The sequence below is a fragment of the Dreissena polymorpha genome, chromosome 2 (genome assembly GCF_020536995.1).
Source record: "Dreissena polymorpha isolate Duluth1 chromosome 2, UMN_Dpol_1.0, whole genome shotgun sequence".
NCBI lineage: Eukaryota > Metazoa > Mollusca > Bivalvia > Myida > Dreissenidae > Dreissena > Dreissena polymorpha.
The window spans coordinates 37,086,847-37,108,444 of NC_068356.1; the positions used below are offsets into that span (position 1 = coordinate 37,086,847).

Consider the following 21,598-nt stretch of genomic DNA (forward strand, 5'->3'; position numbering starts at 1 on the left):
ATCAGCGATTTTATACCGCCTGGCCACTCGCCTGGTCAATAAAGTGCATTGTCCGCCGAATAACGTCCTCATTCTCATCAAATCTATTAATACTGTGAAAAAAACTGTTACCAGATGCTATATGTCACCATATATCCAATCCTCCAGGGAGAATTCTGACAGGCGTAAGTTGGTTCAAATCATATCACAAACAACATCTGCTTATCATCTCAGAAAAGTTTTTGTACTCAAACAAATATAGATATATACCTTTATGATCATTGCAAAAGTCGTGCACATCGCAAATGGGGAAACGACGAAATATGGAACTAAAGCACACACGCCAGGAAGCAAAGATGTACATGTTGTCAGGTCGTTGTGTGTTTTGCTTCGAAATGCAAAGTGAGACCACAATTAAGCAGTAGTTTTAAACAATATTAAACGAGAAGTGAAACTTTCGGTATTCGAGGTGTCATGTTATGTCGATTGGACACGCAGCATTTGTATATGAAATTACTTTATTAATTATGATATTTGAGTACAATAATAATCGCACTTCCCATGCAACACGTTCTGGTAATCAGCATGCTTGCCTAATGAGCACGAGGCGCAAAATAAAGTGTTAACTGTGTATGTTCTAATCAGTTGTTTAATCTCTATAAATACACAAATAAGTCAAATTTTACAGCGACTGCGTTTTCCTGTGTCATGTGCAAAGGTGCTTTTAATGTCATTTGAAAAACATGTGTTTAACCATACATGTCGACTAACAGAAGTATTATAACTTGTGTAAGCAAATTTGATAATTCTTTATAAATTAATACATATTATTTATATATTTGTTTTTCCGTTATAAGTTGGATGGCGTAGGTTGCATTATTGAGTTTTAGAAAACATACATTGCATCAAACAGATATATCATCAACTAATCATGTATGGTTTATAGTCAACCTGTTCTTGAGACAGAAACTGTTTCTTTGAAAAATAGCGGTCCATAAAACGTTGTTTGGTTGAACGGACCTAGCTGTAGTCATACTCCTACATATTTATTGCATATTGTATATAATTTCTCTTTTTGTGTGTATTTGTTTGCTGTTTATTTTTCTTGTGGTAACCATCTGTTGTCTGGATATTATATATATATTATATATAATTTTTCTAACGCTCCTCTCATATACTAATTACCAATAAAACTGTAACAAAGTCTCATTCCGTATTTCATCATAATGTTGTATAACGCGTACTCTTAAAATTATCATAAAGAGTCGACGTTATGTCATATGAAAATTTAAACAATTTAAGCAACGTATCCATGATAACTTTAGCTTAACGATTTGCACATTTTAAATCGTTACATTTTTTATCTAACCAAATTATAAACGATGTCACAAATATGGATATTTGTTGTTAACTTAATAATCGTATTTATTGATGGTAAGACATTTTTTTTATCGTAGAATCATTTTTCGGTGTGTTTTCCCAGAATGTATATAACGTCGGCCACCCAGACACTTGCCACATACAGCTGTGGAATTTACATGAGAAGTTGCTCGTTTTACAAGAAACCGTTTCCATGGCGACAAACTTCTTTTCGGAAATAGCGACTGTTTATAGGCTCATTTTCAGATGTCAGCATAGCAACAACAAGCGTCGGTAAATCGTCGCATATAAATACAATATATTTCACCACTTGGATCAATTTGCACTTGATAACATTGTACAAATTGGAAAACGTGTTACTACCTGTATTAATGGAACCCACGTAACTTCAACCTGCATTTTAACACTTTTTGTGAAATAAAGCCCTTACGAGTTCCTCATTAGTGTTTCCAGTCTGCATTGGAGCACATATAACATCATACATAAGTTGATATAAATTAAATCTATGTCGGGTTGTCACGTTTATGACAAACCTACCAAAGTAGCTTTTAGACATCGAATAGAGGATATCTTACTGAACAGATGTCTTGATTTATGTTGCAGGACTCAAAACTAAAAGTTATATCCATCTTATTGACAAGTTAAATGTAGTCTGAAGCATGTCCCATGTTTTGTTAGTAGTAATTAACTGTTGTTAGGAGATCTTGTCAAACAGACATTTGCTTTTTTAATGTCTGACATGCAATATAGAACACACTGCTATAATGTGTATGCAGTAATTGAACATACGTGTCCATTTTCATTTTTCTTGAACTATAAAACAACAAATTGTACTCATATTGGTAATATTAAAATTTAATTAGACTTAAAATAATTAGAATATCAAAATCTTAGGTCTTCTTCGAATTCATTAAGCGGTTGCAGGATAGAAAATAGATAGATAGATAGATAGATAGATAGATAGATGGATGGATGGATGGATGGATGGATGGATGGATGGATGGATGGATGGATGGATGGATGGATGGATGGATGGATGGATGGATGGATGGATGGATGGATGGATGGATGGATGGATGGATGGATGGATGGATGGATGGATGGATGGATGGATGGATGGATGGATGGATGGATGGATGGATGGATGGATGGATGGATGGATGGATGGATGGATGGATGGATGGATGGATGGATGGATGGATGGATGGATGGATGGATGGATGGATGGATGGATAGATAGATAGATAGATAGATAGATAGATAGATAGATAGATAGATAGATAGATAGATAGATAGATAGATAGATAGATAGATAGATAGATAGATAGATAGATAGATTTATTTCAACATAAAATGCACAGATTTACATGGCAGCATGTTTTATACACACAATTAGAAATAAAAACAACCTGCATGTATAAACAAAGCCATGTCAATGAACATTATACGTTAAGTATTGCAAAATAAAGGGTTTGCAATTAATCCCTTATTTCCATTGTGGTCCTTTAGTTATCATATTGTATGACATAGGAGACAACGTTTTATATCACAGTATATAGTAATATCACAGTAAATAATAATGAAAGACATATGACATATTTAAGTTACACTAGCCTAAATGAATAGAATATATTCTGATAAGTTCTAGACTAGACATTATTAAGAAGTTATCACAATGTAAGTGTTTAAAAATTTACATAAAATTATTTGCCATGCTAAAGAATAATCATAAAGCAACTAGATAAAACACAATAAATTTATCTATATTAACATTCAAATTAAATCAACAGTAAGCAATCTTAAAGAGATGCATATTAAAAATCTATCTGGCTTAAAAAATGCTCCCTAACACTGTGTTTAAAAGATGAAATACTTTTGGTATCTTTGATATGCTGAGGAAGAGAGTTCTAGAGAGTACACCCATTGAAAGCAAATGTCTTTTTGCCAGAACCCTTGACCCTTGGAATAGCATACCTATTGCAATCATGCATGTTTAGATCGGTATTAGGTGAGTCTGACTGTGTTCTAACTCTGAACCTAGTATTCTTATTGTGAATATTACTGAGTAAAATTATCTCCCATATATAGCGGAGCCAACTTAGAGCCAATTTTAAAAAACATGACAAAGTGTGATCTGGTTTATCTCGACTTTCAATAGGAAACTAATTTAGTCTAGTAAAGTGTTCTTTACCTATGTGAGACATAGGATGTAAATTTAATATGAACCTGATAAGTTTATTTTGGGTGACCTGTAACTTGTTTTTTAACATTTGAGTTAAACCAGTGTACCAAACAGAGCAACTGAAGTCAAAGTGGTACTGAATTAAAGACATGACTAGTAGCCTTCTAGTATCTGTGGATAAAAATTCCTTTTTTCGATATAAAAACTTTAACCTTGCATTGGCCTTCTTGGTGACTGACCCTGCCATAGAAATAAAAGACAAATTTTGATCAATTGTAACCCCTAAATACTTGACTTATGATGTAGATGAAATGGGTGTTCCATCACATGAAATATTTAAAAAGGATTGTGACCTGAGTTTCTGCCGTGAACCAAACAGAATTGATTCGGTCTTACCTAGGTTCAATGACAGTTTGTTGTCAATTAACCATTCACTGACTTGCTTTTGATCATCACTAAGCATCTTCTCAACCGTAGATATACTTTTATCCGAAACTAAAATGGCAGAATCATCAGCATACAAGAGTAATTTATGTTTAACAACAGCTGACATATCATTTACGTAGATTAAAAATAACAAGGGACCAAGAATGGAGCCCTGGGGGACACCCTAGGAAATGTTTTCTGACGATGAAAAGGTGCCAGACACATCAACAAGCTGTTTCCAGTCAGACAAATATGACTGTAACCACATCGTTATATCATCTCCCAGACCAGAAGCACGGAGTTTCATTAAAAGTATCGAGTGATCCACGGTATCAAAATCCTTCTGTAAGTCTGAAAGAACCATGCCTTCAACATTACCTTTATCATTTTCACCTCTATTGAAGTCAGATAAGTGAATAAGACATGTGTCGGTGAAAAAACCTCTCCTAAACCCAGACTGATATTTATAAAATTAGTCTTGATCTTGAAAATACTTTTCACCTTGTCATAAACAACACGTTCAAGTATCTTGAAATGATATTTAAAATAGAGACATGTCTGTAATTACCAACACAAAGCTTATCATTCTTCTTATAAAGAGGGACAACTCTTGTAGACTTAAGATCATCAGGAACGACCCCTTGTATAAGTGACAAGTTAATGACATGAGCAAGGGGGGCAGCGATGATAGAAGACCCATCCTTTACAAACCTAGAAAGTATACCATCCAACTCAGTGGCCTTTTTAATACTAAGTGAATTTAAGTATTTCAAGACTGTACTCTCAGTCACAAGTGAAAGGAATAATTATTAGGATGAACCCCTTTACTACTGTAAAATGAATAAATAAAACTACAACCATATGTGTATACCTTTTTTGGAAGTTTTTTAACAAGTTCAGAAGCAACTGTTGTGTAGTAGCTGTTAAATGTCTCAGCAATACATTTCTTTTCAAAACAAATACTGTTATTTATTTTTAAGCATATATTTGCATTAGGAGTAGAAGAACATTTCTTTGAAGGCAAGCCAAGGGATTTAAGTATTTTCCATAGAGAATTAGAATTATTTTTGTTTTCTTCTAGGGTACTTTTGTAATAATTGTTCTTAGCACCAAGAACAAGACTTTGAACAGAATTTCTCAATTTATTAAAAGTGTTATAACTTATTTCAGACTTGTCAACTTGATATGTGTGGAAAGCTCTATCTCTTTCATTTATAGCCTGCAAAATATCTGAGTCCATCCAAGGTTCATTCCTTAGCTTTAATCTGACTTGCTTCACAGGAGCTATGCTATCAATAACAGAAATAAACAATTTCTTAAAAATATCCCAAGCTTCACTTGCACTGTCACTTGACAAAACAGGAGTCCAATCAGTTGATAACAAACTAGCTTGAAATTTCTCCTTATTGTATTTTTTCAAAGACCTTAAATTAACAGTATTATGAGTACCGATATATGACTTGGCAGATTTCCTGGTATAAAATATTACAAAATGGTCACTAAAAGAAGTATGCATTACACCAGACTGTGAAATTTTGTCCTTATCTGAAGTTAAGATCAGATCAATAATAGTAGAATTAGTGTTTCCAAATCTGGTTGGATTACAAATAAGCTGTTTAAAATGGAACATATCAACAAAAGATTTTAAACATTGTAAAAGAGGATAAGACTTTCTACATGATACATCCGTGTTAAAATCACCTAACAAAATTGTAAGATCATCTCGTATGCAATACTATACAATTATTGACTAGCGATTCTTTTAATATGATCTGATATTCAATGTTAAAATGTCATATTGACCGAGACGCAACCGGTATGCTAATAAACTGGTATTATACGAACAACATTGACTGCAGGACGAAATATTTGATCGGACGCATTAAATTACACAATATCTGCTGTACTCTTATAATTCCTTATCTGCTAGCGTATGCTTCATATGATCAGTAAATTGCGTTCATGGATAGAACGTGTATATCTCCTCGGAGCGTTAAGATTTTTTAGCTTTGCTTCGTTTTATGTATTGAAATCAATTGGAGAAGACACGTTTAGTCTGATGGTATGCTTAGCATGCACATTTGTATATATATATGTATACCTTGTACTTAATGAAATTGAAAGAAGCATATTTTGACAGAAAGTTGAGCCAACTATTATTTAATTAAGCAGGGACATAATTCGATAGAAAATTGAACAGACTATAATTTTGTGCATAAACCTTAGCACGGCTGTTAAAAATAATCACAATGTTCATGAAAACACACACTACGGCGTCATAAAGATATACTGGGATTAAATATTTGATCCATTTTTAACTAAAAAAGTTCAAAATTCTAAATTCTGGAACAATGTACATGCTCATAGCCAAATTTCATCTTGCATGCATTTACCTATGGAAAATCAATATAAACAAGGTTTTAATTTTAAAAAGTCTGTGCAAAATAGCATGGCTTTCCTGGTCTTGAGGTGGGTTTGTTTCTTTTTGTAATCAGTCTAGCTATTGTGTAGCGCAATACAATCTTAATAAGAAAATTATCTTTTTACAGTAATTGACGTTTTAATTGTGTGATAAAAAACACATTTAGTTATTTCCCAATTTCAATATGGTCGGCAATTATTACGATGCAACGATGTTATAAACAAAAAACAACAACACTTAATATGTGAAAATATTACCTATGCTTTGGAATGTTTGGAGGCAATTTGCGTTCTACTGAACGGAATCATATATCTAGATACAATTAGAAAGGAGGTTGAAAGTCTAAAGAAGAATCGGACTTGATGTTTTATCCTGCAAGTCCTTATACGAAATTATCTTCGTACAAGAATTCACACCGGTTTGAAAGTAAACATGAGCATCCCGATCTAATTTAAATTAATAAAGCAAATCGATAGTGTAAGCTTCGTAAAGAAACTATATATTGCACTATTGCGCTAAAACACGACATGGTCATTCTACCCACTTTTTGTAAAGTTATATCTATTGCAATTACTAGACGATTCGACGGTTCATCGTTGTTTCTAGAATTTATTTTTGACATTGGCTTGGAGATTTTGCATAAGAAATGTCAGAAAATAAAAATAAATTGCATCATATCATGCAAACGATAACAATATTAGAACGAGTTTATGTTACGAATTTTTTTATTTGTAAATGCATATCAGGATCTTTATCCTTGATCAAATCACGTTCATTCAAGGCTACATGCAACAAGAGCACCGCATAACGGGGGCCACGCTCGGCTGCTGGTGCATTTTTGAAGAAATGAAAGCTTGTCAGAATTTGTTTAAGAGGTCACAGTGACCTTGACCTTTGACCTAGTGACCCCAATATGGGTGGGGCGTGTAGAACTCATCAAAGTGCATATACATATGAAGTTTCAACGTTGTAGGTGGAAGCACTTTGATTTTAGAGCCAATGTTCAAAACCTTGACGAGCTGGCTATGACAATACCTCGGATTTTCTCCGAAAACAGCCGAGCTAAAAATAACATCTATTGAATATCATCAATTTGCCTGTAAATAAAATAATGCATCACGTTAACAGTTCAAAGCAAATCATTATTGACTATTCATTCAATGTGATATTGAGAAAATGTAGAGATGTAATGTGCTTCATAAATCGTTTCTTCTACATCGCCCATTAATGGCTGAGTACAGATTTGCATCTATTTATCCATCTTCACGATTTCATAGTCCACATACTGAGCAAATAGCAATTGTATGCTGAGTAAATAGATTTGTGTGACGGAGATTTGGGCTGTTTAGCATGAATAGAGGAACAGTGAGAGTCTAAAAGTAACCCATAACTTATATAATACAGGTAATAAAACCAAACTACAAAATTATAAAAAAAAACTGAATTATTAAGTCGGTGTCACCGCCTTTGTTAATTGTAGTCATTGGGGTATTAGACTGAAATTAAGTCTTTATACGAAGACTTCGAAGCTGTTAGTTGTAACTAATTGACAAAATGGAGTTTGTTGCGCGTTTTTACGAAGTTTCCACCAATTTATTTAATCTTGATTTCAATTAATGACAGTAGCTTATTTAGATATCCATTGATAGAACTAGTACTTTGTGTCTTTGTGTCAAAAGGTCTTTTGAATGCTCTGATAAACGCAGCAAACCTTGGACATCCTGATCGCTTCTCGAACTCCATATTGGTTGCAACACCAAGATCTATATTAATTACATTTTTGCAGTACATACCGTTTCTATTACATCAATATAATAATGGACTGACCTAGCAATATACATGAAAGCCAATTATTTCTTAGGTTTGAAGGACTTTTCACTATAATGGTTAAAACATGCTGCAAAAACATGTGTAAGTCATAGGCAACATACAGGTCACCTCTCTTCACGAACAAAAGTGTTTTGTGACATAAACCAGGTTTAGACTCAGCAAGATTGGTCCTTAAAATCTATCCAGGCAATCTTTTATAGAGTTAATTTATTGCGTAAAGATAATGTAAAAATATAGTATGAATTCAACATTTATTTTATATTTATTGATATCAAGATTAACAGAGTATGCAACTATTCTAAATAATGTTGAGCTAGTTGTCGTTTTGTTTTTAAATATGACAACATGGATAAAATATCCGACTGTTACGATAAAGAATTTCGATGAAAATGCGAAAAGCTTACCACCATGTCTATCTAGGTCGGCATCCGGAGAGCGATGTCAAAACGGATTCAAAGAATAAGCTATTTTAGATACAAATTTACCATATAAAATGTGTATGCGGTCGAATAGCATTGAGCTTTTGGAGAAAGGCCTCCAAGTAGAGCAAATATGTGAGAAAATCAAAACGACCCCCCTCCTTATGTTTCATTTTGATAGCTTTCCTGTCAATTTATGAATCTCCGGAAGTACAACTTATGATTTTAAGCGTATCCTTATTGGGTAGTCATACGTTGGTTTACCGGGCGTGTATATATAATCAAAGCACTCAAAGTACTGGTGGGGCGATTTTGCTAAAAAAAATTTGGTCGTTAAAATACTATACACCTTGATGCCATGCCAACCAATCACGTTTTCTTTGAAGAAAACAGATGGAAGAAAGGAAGGCTGTCAACATTATATGATGTAGCTATTGTTATTGTTATCCTCCATGATTTTCAGAAACATGTTTATATGTATTAAGATTCTGCTCAAGCATAATTATGCTTGTTCTTCTATGATGGTATTACAGGTAAGACACATTTCTCCAGTAAAAGATGCCACCAATAGGTTTCAAGGTGCACCTTAAACCAAGAAATATGAGGCTCCCTGCCATTTTACATGTTTGTGTGAGTCCTTTCCATCCATTTCGCTTGGTTTGTATATCATTGGATTACTTCTGCCTTGTACCGAGTCGGTTTTAAACGGTCATAAAGATCACAGCCACCACGCTAAGCACTAAATCTATTTGAATGACACTTTACTCAGATGTTCCTTGGATTAAGTTTGTAAAACACTATACCCCCAGTAGGTATCTGACCTTTTTAATTGACCTTTGACCTTGAATGATGACCTTAACCTTTTACCACTCAAAATGTGCAGCTCTATGAGATACACATGCATGCCAAATAAAAAGTTGCTATCTTCTATATTGCAAATATTATGAGCAAGGTTAACGTTTTGGGACACACAAATACAATGACAGACATACACATACAATGACAGACAGACAGGCCAAAAACAATATACCCCCGATTATTTGATTAAAAAGCATATTTACCTTTAATGTTGTCTTCATAGTTTTTCAAACAAACCAAAAGTTCCTCATTAGATGCATTGTCCATTTCAACTTCACCTAAGAAACAATAAAAATACATATTAAAATGATTATACTATTTAATCCTTTACTGTATTAAATCAATGTCCAGTAATTTTGTAATTGGTCAAAATTGAAAGCATGAGCTCGGTGACATAAATGACAAAATGTAAATATGCAAATGCAAGTTAAACTATTTGGTAGCTCATGACTTATTTCTTTTTAGCAAATCGCAAAAACAAGATGCACACGAGGACCTGGATAGCTCTTATGGCATCTGTTTGCAAAGTCTGTTGAAACATTGACAAATAAGAGCTGTCTCCATAGGATGACATATGCCCCCGATAAACGCTTTGATAGAAGTTATGAGCATTTTTCGAAACCTTAACGCATATTTCGAAACCTAAACGCGGACCCTAAGTAAAAGGTCAAAAGTGTCAAAATGAGTGTGCGTATGGAGAGGCCTTGTCCATATACACATGCATACCAAATATGAATGTTACATCTGAAGCGACATGGAAGTTATGAGTTTTTTTCGAATCTTAAATGCATAGTGTGGCGGACAGACTGACAGTGCGATCACTATATGCCCTCCTTTGGGGGCATAACAATTGTAAGATAATCTGTCAGAATATGTCTGCATGTTAAAGCTTGCATTTAGTTAGATAAGAGGATTTTTTTTTAAGTTGAAATAATTCTTAACCTTAGATTTTCTATAAAAAAAATCTATATGAAGGCTATATTGTATGCACAAGTTTATTTCAAAATCCCATTTTTAACATATTTACATTCCATTTGCCTTGAAAAACTTCTGCTTACCAAAAATTGCGAGTGGCTCGAGTTGAACCCGCCAAACTTAATTATTCCTTGCAATTTCCGAGCATTTGAGTGTCCATTTTGACCTGTGTTCCTGTACATGCATATTTGCGTTTTTCAGCCCACGACAATTGAAAACCTTGTGAGACAATGATAAAACTAACAATTTCCACATTCTCACCAAAGTTTTTAAGAGTTTTAATTTTTAGTACAGGATATCTTAAATGCAAATGATAATCTTAAAAGTATTAAACTTAATTTAATGTTGTCCAAGCCCGGGTTCGATATCAGGAGCCCTTGTTTAAAATGTTACCAACAGATACATGGGATTACAGAAACCTAGATTTATCATAGTTAATGTAAGTATACCAATGAATAAAAAAAACCCATCATCTTACCAAATATGACATCTCCTGAATTGCTTGTCTTCTTGATGGGCATTCCACTGTTTGCACATCAAACTGACATTCAGACATAAATCGATAAAAAGGACATCATAGTATTTTGTGGTATAGTATAATATTAGACAGTAACATGTTTAAGTATGTGTAATAACAAGGGTCATTTTCCTGACTTAATTGCGTGTTTTCATACAAATGCTCTAACCAGTCAATTGGGCGCTGTCCGATATCAATACGCGAATTTGTCAGAAAAGAAGACTCGCATTACAATTATCGATGATGATATCATGAAAAATTCTCAATGCAAATAAACACATATTCTTATTATTACATGCTTTAGTTAGAGCATTCCCCATTTCTTACGTTTTGAAGTGTCATTTCAACAAAGTCCTTTGGGTGTTTGCAATATGTTTCATATCAACATGCCAAGTTTCACCAGCCAAGATACAACATATGAAAGGGGTATCACAGGATCCAGGTTTTCGAAAAGCAAGATGGACTAATTGACATACAGATTGACCGATGTAAGGCAAAGTTTGGGTGTAATGTCATCAGAGATTTAATAATAAGAATATATTTGGTCAAAACATCACCTGCTTTGAGGTCCATTATCAGCAGTCCTTCAGGAAACATGGCTATATACTTGATGAAGGTCATCTTGTGGAGAAACAGATGGTCTGTTGGTGGTATGGTCCCCCGTTTCGTTTTGTTGACTATCCATCCACAATATTAAGGGGAGTTCGCCAAGATCCATCAGTGTGCTTCTCATCTAAAATATATTATGAAAAAATGATAAAAACTGCAAAAAGGCTCATTTTAAAATCCATGAACAAATAATAATTTACACAAGAGCTGTGTTAGTGAAACTCAATGCCCCTTACTGCACTTTGTAGACGCAAAGCAGCTTTTTAAATGTGAAATGCTTGGCACAAACCAAACATCAAAATCAATATCTGCTAGCGTTAAGGAAAAAAGTAATGAAAACTGTTACTTTAAAGAAAAAATGCAAGTCCAAGGGCTGTTACTCTGTCAAAAATCAATGGACCGGAACGAAACTTAAACATGATCTGTTAGTCATGCTGGTAGACTCACACACCAAATATCAGTTCAATATCTGCAAGCGTTCAGGTACAAAGCCCGGAAAACTTTTATTTTAGAGAAAATGTCTTAGTCCCAATCGGTACCCAACCTTGTCCCAGAATCGCCGACAGACATTTCCCAATTTAGAAAACAGTCATTTCCCAGGCAGGATACATTAAAAAAGCATTGGATCAATTCCAAAATCCCAAACATTTATTTTTTGTTTCAAAACAACTATAGAAGTTCTGTAAAACTGCACAAATGATAAAAAGGAATCGTTGTTGCTGATGATACTGTCGCAAATTCCGGTAGGAAGAGCCACCTAGTTACCAAGTTGACTGTTCCCCGGTTGAAATCTATATTGCGGCATTATTTAATGCAGACGGCGGACACAGTAATCTCCGCTAAACGTATAATTAAAAAAATCAAAGAATTTCCGATAGCTTTGAAAACTTCTGTTTGGTCATTTTTTGCAACAGAAAATACCGATGTACTTCGTCACAGTGTTTTTTGTGGCGCATTAATTATCCGATCGGAGCTATTTTGCTTGCAAATGCAGAATCTGGAGATGCAAAGTGGCTGGATGCAGTAACGGACTTCTTTCTTTGGTTTACGTATATAATGTTACCTCTGGGGCGAATTGCAGAAGGCAATAGCCCCATAAACAAAATAGTATTGTGTATACAGATGATATTGCAACTTTCTTAGATATTAAAGAATACTTCTTGATTGAAAACATAGTGTACTCAATATTCGAACACAAAACACACCTCTGTTGAAAACTTTTCGATGTTGGTACGTGTGATACAGCTCTAATGGTAACTTTTTTAAAACGAATGAAAGATGTATACATGTACATTGACAAATTTCTTCAAACAAAAAATTATTTAATGACACCTTGGTGTCAAATTGTTTGTTTTGTTGAATCAGATTCCATTCTATATTTACTTAAAATGACTTCCTTGTTGATTTCTAGACATTTGACGTATTGAAAATGATATATATATACTGACTTGATGTAAATAAATATACTAGACACGTTTTGTCACGTGCTAACCGTTGGTTTATGTGGTGTCCTTTCTTCTTTCTAGAAACAAAACAACCAGAGAAACACAAACCTAGTTGTGTAGTAATAGGAGCAATAGGCTTGAGTGATGAGTGGACTGATAACATCAGTAAAGCTAGATGGTGTTACAAGGATATGAATATTAATTTTCTGTGATGGTTCTTATACTTGTTAATGTGATGAAATCAGATGGGCAACAAGTCTCGTGGTTTAATTCATACGCATAGGAACACTTAACCGTAAGTTATTAACCGCAACAACCAACGTTTAGGCTAACCCGTCAATCGCTCGGTACACGTACGTAGCAGCTAATCAGAGGTACATCACTAAATGAAAGAGCATTAAAAAGACTTAAGTTACAGGTCCTCCGTCATGTAAGCCAGTCGCACAAGTATCACAGCGGTAAAAACGTAACAATATGTGTGTTATGTACACATTTTTATAATATATATATATATATATATATATATATATATATATATATATATATATATATATATATATAATAAATTCGTCCAGATGTTGAGAAATTCATTCGCATTGATAAATGTTCACATCGATTTGTGTATTTTTTGATTGCGAATTAAATTGAACAATAAGAGCATACTTGCAATGTCTGTAGCCTGTCGTATAACGTATTTTAGATGTATTCTAAACGATAACGTTATAACTTAAATGCTTTAAGGAAACTTAGAAGCCTCATAAAACACTTGATAACTCAATTCGGCATTCGAAATGTAACCGCACTCATTTGTATGGTAACTGAAACTCCGAAATCGCACTTGAGACGCGTTGCCAATGCATTATGTCAATCATGGTCGTTATTAACGAAGACGTTGCATAATGGATTAAAATACAACGAATTGCGATTGACACAATTGTTTGTGGGAGCAAATAGCTGATAATCACGTATTCTTGTAATATATTTGCGGACATGCACGCGAATGGCGGTATTGTAATAAATATTAAATATTATTTCTAAGTGAGGTTAACAATAATAAGAATAAATAATGCATCTAATTAATCACGTAAATAAATCAGATTTCATGTAATACGTATGCGTACATGGTCCATAAATCCTAAGTTCTTAGAAAATAAATAACAATGCCACAAAACCCGGTTTCCTGTTTTAAACGTTTCATTTTTTTTAATTTTAACAATTGTGCAATTCCTTATTATTTCAGAATGTAAGGTACTTAAAACGCAGTATGTCGATCCAAACTCCAGTTCTTGCACGAAAAACATTGTTTTTACTTAAAGTAACAGTGACCATGCCATTATTTCAACTGGTCCCAAACGCAATCCAAGGCTAGAACTGTATGTACGCTACCATCATACAACATTTCATAACGATATCCCTTAAAGGGGCCTTTTCACGTTTGGGTAAATTGACAAAATTGTAAAAAAAATGTTTCAGATTAGCAAATTTTCGCTTTTGTTATGATATTTGAAAGGAAACAGTAATACTGAACATTTACCATTCTCTAAAATAGCCATCATATGCATCTTTTGACGATTTAAAACCCGAAAATTATAAAGCGTTGCAACGCGAAACGAATTAATAATTTGTAGAGTTCTGTTGTTGTCGTCATATTCTTTTAAACTACGAGGATTGGTTATATGAAGTATAAAATACACCGTTTATTACATCCGGAAGGATGGCCGAGTGGTCTAGGAGGGAGATTGTTTACTCCAAGACTTCAGGGGTCAGTGGTTCGATCCCTGCTGGGGGTTGCCTTTTTTATCTTTAAAAAAAAATATTCTTGATTTTTTACTGGAGCTTTTTAAATCCAATGTTAACATTTATAAATATAAAGCATTTAATGACAAACTTCAAAACATGCCAAAATCTGTGAAAAGGCCCCTTTAAAAATCATAAGCTATTGCATTGAATTTTTCTACTTTTAGAAACAGTAGCTTTGATTTTCACCCAACCAATATGAAACCCTTAATAATGTAAACATGCGAGCTTACTGACGACAGATTTTCAGCGCATAGCAAACTCACTTTATTGAGCAGAAACATGTTCACTCGACTTCCCCCAGATAAACTCACAAGCTTGGTCTGCATATTAGAAACCTACTTACTAAATGTTAGTGCGAAACCTTCCTAAAATCTAACGTTATACACAGAAAACCATTTTTGTACGTTAAGTAACAGTGACATTAACCTTGATCTGGCTGGCCCGAAATGCTATCCCATGCTTCATGTACGTCACACATACTGAAAATTTGAGTGTGACACATTTTCAAAACTGGAGAATTTAAGCATATGTCATTTTCCGTACTTTAGAAACAATGATCTTGGCCTTTACCTGACATGCCCCAAATATTATCCCATTGTAGTTGTTCCAGAATATAACTTGCAAAATCATAAGTTTCATTAAGATATGTTAATTAAAACTGAAGTTATTGACCGGAAACCAATTATTTGCTTTCTTTTATTTCTTTGAAGGTGACATTGTCCGATTAGTACAAAAGCAATTCCAATCTAGTTCTTTGTGTTATCTACCTGCAAACGACATTTGAGTTAATAATGACATCCAACCAAACAATTATTGAGCGGGCTTTATTTTACTTTTTAAGTAACAGTGACATTGACCCGGTATGCCCCAGCTTGGTCTCAATGAACGCTTGCTATATCCAAAGTCCATCAAGATTGATTGATGAAAACAGTCATTGACAAGACATTCAACTTTGTTGAAAACCTGTTTATTAAAAACCATTGTCCTCCGGTTCACGTTCGCATCAAATTATGAGTAAATACTCTGAAAATAATGTCACCAAGAGCTTAGTGCTATAAGAATAAAAGGAATATAGAGAGAAAACTGGTAGATTGAACGATCATAGTAATTCTGCATTGGAGCGATCAATACCAATAAGTTCTTGATCATGCTGATGGTTTCGTGATGGGCTAAAGGAAGATAACGAAATAACTTGAGATGAGTTTACATAATAAACCAATCGGATTGATTGCCAAGTTTACCATAGCATAGATTTAATCAACCAGTAAGAGTTCTGATCGTCCTAATCTGCTTACTTTCTCAGTAAAGTGTTCGTATAAGAAAATCAAAATATATATATTCATAATTAGTGCAATTATCGTGCGTCATCTGGAATGGATGAAACATGGCATATGGAACTAAAATACAAAGACCCGGACGCAATGATATAAATGTGTCTATTCGTTGGGCTTCTTGCTTCGAAATAGATAGTGCGACCACCATTACGAAGTCGTTTTAAACAATAATTATAGAAAATTAAAACTTTCGGTAAACGATTCGTCCTGTTATATAGATTAGATACCCAGAGACACACAGTTTCATGGCTAACATATTTGGATGTGGAATATTTTGCTATAATTGCGACATGGGAGCGCACGTTCCAGCATTACATTGTGGTCGTCTTCACGAGAGACCGTATTCGTTTTAGTGGCGTATTTTGTGACACGGTGTTGACAATTATGAATTTTAAAAGCAGTTGATCTCTGTATAAATAAGTAAAACTGTATAGCGACGTCCGGGAATCGAGACCAACAATTCGTTTCTTTAGAATGTTGAATGTTTCCAGACTGCATTGCAAATCACATATCATATCGTACATGCAAATAACTTAATATAAGTAATCCTATACTAAGTCTGTCACGTGAATATCAAACCTACGACAGTAGCTTTCGGACATCGAATGAAGGAGTTCATATTGCACAGATGTGATTTATGTTTCTGGCCTAAAACGAACAGCTGTATCCCCTGACTGAAAACTAAAATAGAGTCTGGGGCATGTCTCATGCTTGATCAGTATTAATTTCATGTTGTTGGAAAACATATTCAAAGAGACATTTGCTTTTTAATGTATGGTCTATGATGTAAAGTTAACTGCACAAATGTTAAAACAACAATTAAATATATGTACCAGTTGTTCTTGAACTTTAAAACAACGAATAATGTACCCATAACTCTCATATTCCAAAGTAGTTAAGACATAAGTAATATATATCTAAATTAAAGCTCAACTTCAAATTCAAAACAGTATTTTATGGATATATTTATCGGATCACTGATAGGCGTCATATTAATCGAGACGCAGTCGATATGCTTATAACCTGGTATAATGTGCGCACTATTTACTACTGAAGGAAGCACCAATATGCTCTACTCTTGTAATTTCTTATCTGCTGACGTATATCTTATAATCAGTAAAATGCTTTCATGGATGACTTAGCGTATATGCCCTTGGAGTATTTAGACTTTATCTCATTAGTTTTACATCCATTAATGTATTGAATTCGAAGGCGGAAGGCACATTTATGTCTGATGGACTACTTGCCATGCAAATGTGCGCATACGAATTGTACTGACGGACGAAAATGGGCATTTTTCGACCGAACATTGAACGGAATCTTAATTTGTTAATAAGGGACATGCTTCGACAGAAAATTGAACTGACTATAGTTTTGTGCATAAACCTTTGCATAGCTGTCAGAAATAATGACAGTAAAATGTTCATTAGACTACATAAAATCAAACGTTATAAAGGTATGTTGGGATCATTTTTTTATCAATGTGTAACGAAATTAGTTCAAAATACACATGGAACATCGTACATGCCCAAAGCAAAATGTTTTCAGGCATGAACGTTTAACCAAACATTTAATTAAACAATCAGTAAGGTAAAAATGTATTATTTTTCTATTATATCTTTTATGTTTATAAAACAATTCTGCTTTTGTGTAGAGTAATGAAAGCTATTAAAAAAACATATCTTTAAATAATCATCGTCGTTATTTTTTTATTTAAAATAACACATATTTTTACATCATAATACTCCTATTTGTAAATCGTGTGCATATTTAGCACGATGCAAAATTTTCATACACGAAAATGGTAGTAAATACCATGTGAAAACCTTACTATTTTGCAAGTTCTTGTACGGCAATATCTTTGTATGTTCTAACCACACAACATGCTTATAAAACAGAATCATGCAAATATGCAAAAAAAGAATGCATATATTTTTTTTTAAAGAATCCATACCATGTTGAAAGTAAACCACGTGCATTCATTATCAATATCAAAAACTGGTCTCAATATATGTGATTACAAATGTCAGTATACACAAAGAGATATTATAGATAATACAGACTCAGGAAAATAGAAAATTAAAATTCTAGACTTTGATCATATTTTAATGTGTACATGCGCAAATACGGTGAAGCTTCTGTTTTGAAAGAAAATGATATTTGAACATCCAATTTCTTGTAGGTCGCGTAAAAAAACGAACTATTTCTGGCAGCTATTCCTTCAAACACTGTTTTATTCCGACGAGTATGATCTTCAAACAAAACAAAATGATGGAAGCACGAACATCGTAAAGCCGAATGTGCGCATTCATTAAAAATAAAGAAACTATATAAATTGGCTTACCGACTAATATTAGTCCTTTTTTACAAAACAAAACTAAACGGAATATACGTCATTTGTTCAGTCGTCTTCGACTGACCTCACCAAACGCAGTAGATTCCTTAAACGAATGACGGCACGATAAAGAGAATAAAAGCTAAATTGCCTAACGCTTTGTTATATAGCAAGGGAGGATTAAATTTAAATAAACCGTTTTTAATTATTGCCGAATCTAAAGTAACTTAAAATGACAGGACAATATTCGCTTACCTGTTGTTTTTATGTTTGTCATACTTTACGCCCAAATTTAATTTTAAAAGAAATTAGAAAATATAATCGCTACGATTTTGCACTTTAACAAGATTAAAGAAGTTGTTACCTTTGACGTGATTACATGACGTGATGAGCACTTGAATTGTATACTAGTAAAATACTTGTTGCTGATTGTTTGCTATTTGTGTCTTAAGTGTAATATGTCTTGGTATAAAATTGTTTAGTTATAAAATCGCATAAATAACTAGATTTACTGAAAATGAGGACCATAAAGTCGATTCATAGAGATTTGACGTATCTCCAAACATTAACTGATATAAGCACCTACAGACTTGATGTAAATAGAGAATATAAGGTTACTGCCTGATAGTTTTGTAAAATATCAGTCGAGGCTTAGAATAAAATTAATGGAGAGGATTGCCAAGCCGTTATTTTATTCGTGCCGAACCTGTTATATGTATGGAGTTGTGCTCCATCCATATACTGATCCTAATAAAACTGTAACAAACTCTTATTCGTTATTTCATGATAATGTTTTATAAATAGCTATCACATTAAAGATATCACATTGATGAGTCAACGTTATTTCATGTGACAAAATACACATTCCAACAGACGTTCCTATTGTAACTATTCTAACACAGAAAAGATATACACAATTCGAAATTAAGTTAATTTTCTTTCATACCCAACTATAAACGTTGTCACAAATATTGAAAGTTGTTTTAGTTTTTAAATGAATACACGCATTTTTAAATGGTTAGACATTGCCTTCGTAGAATCATTATGTTATTACAAGACATGAATTTAACGTCGGCCTCCCCGACACGTGGCTACGACAGCTCTGTAATTTACATGTGAAGCACATCGTGTTGCAAGAAGCCGTTTCCATAAAGACACACTTCTTTTCAGAAATAGTAATTGTTGATAGACTCAGTTTCATATGTCAACATAGCAGCAACAGGCGTTGAATTCGGTGCATGCGAAGAATGATTCTTAAGGGGAAAAAATGGTCAGTTTGCGGGTACGAAGCTGTGTGAATCGTGTAAAATGTCTATGCATGAATACAATTTGTCAATAGTTGCCACCGATATGCACGTAGAAAAATTGGAACAATTGGAAAATGTGTTACTATCTTATTTAATAACACCCCCGCAATGCATGACACGTAAACAGCATTTGTACACGTTTTGTGAAATAATAGCCCTTACAATTTATCCCATACGTGTTTCCAGTCTTCATTTGGAAAACACGTCATATCATACATAATTGCATATAAATTATATATATCTGTCACGTGTATGGCGAACCTAACGCAGCGTGTTCCAGGCTTAAAATTCAGGATTTTATACTGCAAAGATGTCCTGATTATTGTTTCAGGACTCAAAACGAAAAGTTATATCCAATCAATTGTCAACTTAAATGGGGTCTGGGACATTTCTCATGTTTTGTCAGCAGTCATTTCCTGTTGTTGGGAAACCTTGTCAAACAGACATTTGCTTTTGTAATGTCTGCCATATAATGTAAATTATACTGCACAAACATGTATCCCGTAAATGAATGTACGTGATTTTTTCCTGAGCTTCCTGAAGACAACAAATTGATTTATAGCTCCACTTAAAATTCCCAAATGTGTTTAAAGCATTTGTAGATAAAAACATAAAAATAAAAATTTACAATTATTGATCACAAAGTGACTAAATATGATTTTATATTCAACAGTAGAAGTTCGTATTGACGAACTCGCAGCCGGTATGCTAATATATTTGTATTATGTGCATTGACTACTGGACGAAATAATTAATATGAAACATGAATTTTTGTTTGCACACTTATCTGCTCCATTCTTGTAATTGCTTATCTATTAACCTATGTCTCATAATCAATGACACGCGTCCATGGATTACAACGTGTATACCTCCTCGGAGTATTCAATACCTCATTAGTTTTGCATCCTTTTATGTATTTAAATCAAAGGAGGACGACATGTTGAGATCTGATGGTCTACTTGGCATGCAAATTTGTATATATAAATTGAACTTACGAGCCAAGAAAGGAGCAATTTGACATAAAGTTGAACGAATTTTAGTTTAATTAAGTAGAGATATTTTTCGACAGAAATGTGAACGGACTATAATTTTGTGCATGCACCTAAGCTTGGCTGTCAAAAATGATCACCGTAAAATATTCATAAAAACACAAAATTCAAGCGTCATATAAGGTATACCCATGGTGCCTGTACCACGTGACTTTTTCGGCTATGTGTGGGACAATCGGATGTCAACAAACCATCGCTTCAGGTACGTTTCTGATATTTTCTTCATTAATTCAAAACCATTTTCAAAAAAAGAGGAAAGCCCGGTCATTGTCAAAATACACAACTGTGTTAAGTTTGCGCAAAATTAATTAAGCATTTTTTTCCAAAGAGTGCAACCGCGTGTTTGAAAACACACAAAGTGAAATGCTGTGTGGTACATTTTTTTTATTCAATCAACAAAAACGTTCATTATAATATTGTTGAAGGTTTAAAAAATAGGGCGGATATTGTAATTCTTCATAGAGAAGCTACACATATTGTATGTTTGCGCATATACATCTGATACGGAGTCTGTGTATAAAAATGAAATAATGCTATGTGTGGGACACATTTTTGAAATGCTATGTGTGGTATGCAAGAATTTTCCCGTCAGTTCTGCATTTAATCTGAACACAGTTTTGTAAGAATCTAAAACATATACTTCAGTCTGTAATGAAAATATATCAAATTAACCAAATGTTACATGATGGAATACTGAAGTAATTGTGTAATGTTTAAACAATTTATGTTAA

The 21,598-nt window shown here is 33.7% G+C and overlaps 1 long non-coding RNA gene across 1 annotated transcript; it reads right to left on the reverse strand.

Moving 5' to 3' along the window:
- Nucleotides 1-5,138: 5,138 nt before the first annotated feature.
- On the reverse strand, nt 5,139-11,681 carry LOC127866644 (uncharacterized). Its single transcript, XR_008043060.1, has 4 exons — nt 11,546-11,681; nt 10,950-11,012; nt 9,700-9,774; nt 5,139-5,256 (listed from the first exon to the last, which is right to left on the reverse strand). It is a non-coding gene; the product is annotated as an uncharacterized LOC127866644 (long non-coding RNA).
- Between the last annotated feature and the right edge of the window lie 9,917 nt (nt 11,682-21,598).